Genomic DNA, 3,817 nt, shown 5'->3' with positions numbered 1-3,817 from the left:
CTAAGAGAGCTCTCTTACAACAGATGAACGCAACGCTGCCTAAGATTAAACCGAAAAAGTCATCTTGCAAGGTTCAGGTTCATGTTCAGTTAGCATAATACCACAGAATGATCAACATTTTCTAACTGAACTAGCTCAACATTCTTTTGAAATTGATAATCATTTGTCTCCTGACATTTCTAAATTAGAATCTGAGATGTTAAGTGATCCTGTTAACCCTCAAAGTTAAAATTTAATATTTAAATATTTATTTTTACTATTTAACTTTTGAGTTTGTATTTTGTTAAGATCATATGAATTTGGTTGATGATATTTTGTGTAGTGTTTTAAATTTGGAAGATATTTTAGGATGTTTATTTATAATTTATTTATTATTTTATTTTAAAACGGTTTTTTCGGTTGAATTTCCGGTTAGACCGGTTGGACTAATAAACCAGTAAACCAGTGACTAGAGTGGTTTGATGACCGGTCCGATTTTTAGAACCTTGGAAATTACCATTATAATTGTATATTTTTGGCAATCTTATTTCGTTGTCTTATTAAAGCAACGAGAAGCTGAAGTACCTTATTTAACCTTTTCTTTTTTGGTGTGTGTACATGTGTGTAGCTTGAAGGAGAATCTGTACTAATTCATCAATTAGAATTATCATGGGATGCCACTTTGAACCCAATATCATACTTCAAGATTGGTGAGACTACTACGATTTAGAAGAATTAGGGTTGTGCTAGATCTTATGTTCAAATTGTAAGGAGTTAAATTGATCTCTTGAAAAATTTGGCCATGTCATCTAACCGTTACAGTGTCACGTATCCTTTAAAATTGCCAAGTCAGCTTTCTGGTGACGAAAAACGTCAAAAGGGTCAAATTGAGATACGGATCAAAATTTTAAGATACAATTTAAGTCAATTAAAAATTTAAGGACTAAATTATTTCAGAGGTCAAATTTCAAGGATCATTTCGAATATTAACTTTGACACAATACGAATACATATTTCGTATTCACAAAAGCATAATTATATCGTTATAAATTTTTTAATTATTTTAATATAAAATATTTGATAATAATTAATTATTTTATTAGAAAAATATATTATGTTGACGGTGAGTCGGTGACCCCACCTATCTCTATCATTCCATAGCTGCAAGAGACATTAGAAAGTTGTATATGGATGATTCATGCACGCAATCAAGAAATAAAAGGGAAAAAAAAAGGGACATTTGGTCCCAACTACATACTGTGAAATAATGATGTATCCTCTGTAACCTAGTAAATTTTATAATATATGGTTCACTATTTTTAGACATTTACATTATTAGGACTCTTGTGCTACATGAATAATACCAATCACGGGGTATATGTCACATAATCATTGTTGGCACCAGCCAGTGTTATCCCTAAATTTACCGTGCATTATGGTGTGATGTATTATTGATCTTAAATAAAAGCTGTCAAGGAGAATTGAATCCAGAATTAGACTGATTGCTAAATTAATTGATCGATTTAATAAGGAAATAGAAATGTTTAGTAATCAAAGAAAATCAGCCAAAAATAGCTATAATTTATTTTATTTAATATTCATTAATTGTTACGACAATTAATTAATATTAAATAAGACAAATTCTAACTATTTTTTTTGTCTACCTAGCATTACCTATAAAAAAAATGGAATTGATCAATGATGATATCACAGGAAAAAAAACATAGTAATAGTTCGGTTTTCTAAGGAAATAACTTTTTCTTTGTTGAGAAGGTTACCGACTTACAGTAGGCAAAATCCTTTTATTTTAACAAAAATATTTGGTAACAAAATATTATTTAGTATTTATTAATTGTTACTCAAATTAACAAATATTAAATAAGACAAATTTAATTTTTTTTTTTTATTTTCTTAGTTCTTATAGATATCAAGTAAGAAATAAAAATTATAGATTTGAAATAACCGAATCTTTAGAGATTCAACGGCGACGAATTACGTTTAAAGGTTTTGAGAATAAGCTTTTGACTTGTTTACCATTCTGTGAAAAATTTGCAAAGAGATTAGCGAGATAATAATTAGGTACAAAATAGTTTTGATTTAGCATAAAATTCCATCTATTAAGTTTATCAATAAATTAAAGTTGCGATGACAACTTAGCGACAAAGTTTTCTTTTTTAATTAGCGAAAAAATATGTCACTTGTACTATATATAGTCGCAACTTTTTTGCTAATGAGATTTTAGTAGCTTGATAACTAAATTTTAATTTAGACTTTAGAAATTGGTATTTTTTGGAGTTACTTGTTTTTTGTGTTTTAACAATGTATATTTCACTTTAGTGTGTTGAGCTCTTTTAAAAAAAAAAAAAAAAGATACACGCCCTTATTAGCTGAGTAATTAGTTGTTGCCACAAAGTAGCGGTAACAATATAATTATCACTAGCTAACATAACTTGTGTAGTGATTTTTTGTAGTATTAACTATTTAAGTGATGAATTTGGAGGAACTAGTACGTTGCTCGCTAAAAGCTTTAACTTTGGTGATGTATTAGTTAGGAAATAACAAGCATTATTCCTCACTAGTAATGAATCTTCCTGCACTAGCTTAGGTTCATTAGTGATGAATTAGTGACATAATTGTTGATGACCATACAAAATGAGGGTAAATGTGTGTCACTACCCTTTTCTAGCTACGAAACTAAATTTATGAGAAATTAACTTTCTTGTAAATCTGTCACTAATCAACTGCTTATCTCGTGTCTGGATGTTTTGTAACCATTCCCAAATAAATCTTGTTGTTAATGTGTCACCACTTCATTGTTAAATACTGAAGAAAAATATTTTTTGCAAATTTTGTTGCTAATCTGCCAAATTGTTGTAGTCCGGTAGAAGAATATAAATCAAAATGTATTTATTTATTCAATTTTTTGTTTTAATTATCTTAATTTGTATTAACAAAAAGATGCCTTAAAATACAATATTCTACTAAGTGGCATATATAATTATATTAAAATTGTAATAAGATCTAAATCATAAAATTATCTAATCTAATAAAAAAATTTAGAATTATTAATTAATTTATTCAAAATCATGATATGAGAAGATTTTAAGTGTTAAATCGAATTTTTAACTGCTTAATAAATACACACTAATGATAGTTAGAAACAAGAGATTAAACTGGAAAAAAGATTTGTGTATTCAAGTTGTCTATTCAAATTGTCTGGAATGATACAATATAGATGGGTATTTATAGGGACTGACAGAATCGTAATAATAAAGACGTAATATTCTATAATAAATATTCAGATATAATAAATAATTCTAATTGATCCTAATTATATTCTAACATCCCCCTCTAACTCAACTGACAACTTGAGTTTGAAACTTATTTAAAACAACGAAATAAAAAAAAAACTGCATAAACTGATAAATTGGATGCAGACGGAACTGCCAAAAGGAAACGCAGATAGAACTGACGCACTATAACTCAAGATACAATTTTTTTTTTTTAATATCTAGGTATATATTTGAGAGTGAAGAGAGTAAATGTCAAACGAAAAGTTTAAGAAGTACTCTTTGACAAAGAAGCAGGTTCTAGCTAGATTATTACCTTGATTGTTCATTATGCTGTTTTTAAGGGATTATTTCATTATCTGTGCTAAGGGAGAAATTACGATGTGAATTACAGAGTATAGGATATACATAGACTTGGAAATTGCATATGCATGCATGGGTCAACGAATTTATGATCAACGCATTACCCACACCTTACGTATGAGAAAACTTCACTACTAGTGCTTTAAATATACACGATAGAATCATCAAATCAATGTGGCCAAGTC

Source organism: Arachis ipaensis, chromosome B02, assembly GCF_000816755.2.
Source record: "Arachis ipaensis cultivar K30076 chromosome B02, Araip1.1, whole genome shotgun sequence".
Lineage (NCBI taxonomy): Eukaryota > Viridiplantae > Streptophyta > Magnoliopsida > Fabales > Fabaceae > Arachis > Arachis ipaensis.
This window is presented reverse-complemented; position numbering follows the sequence as displayed.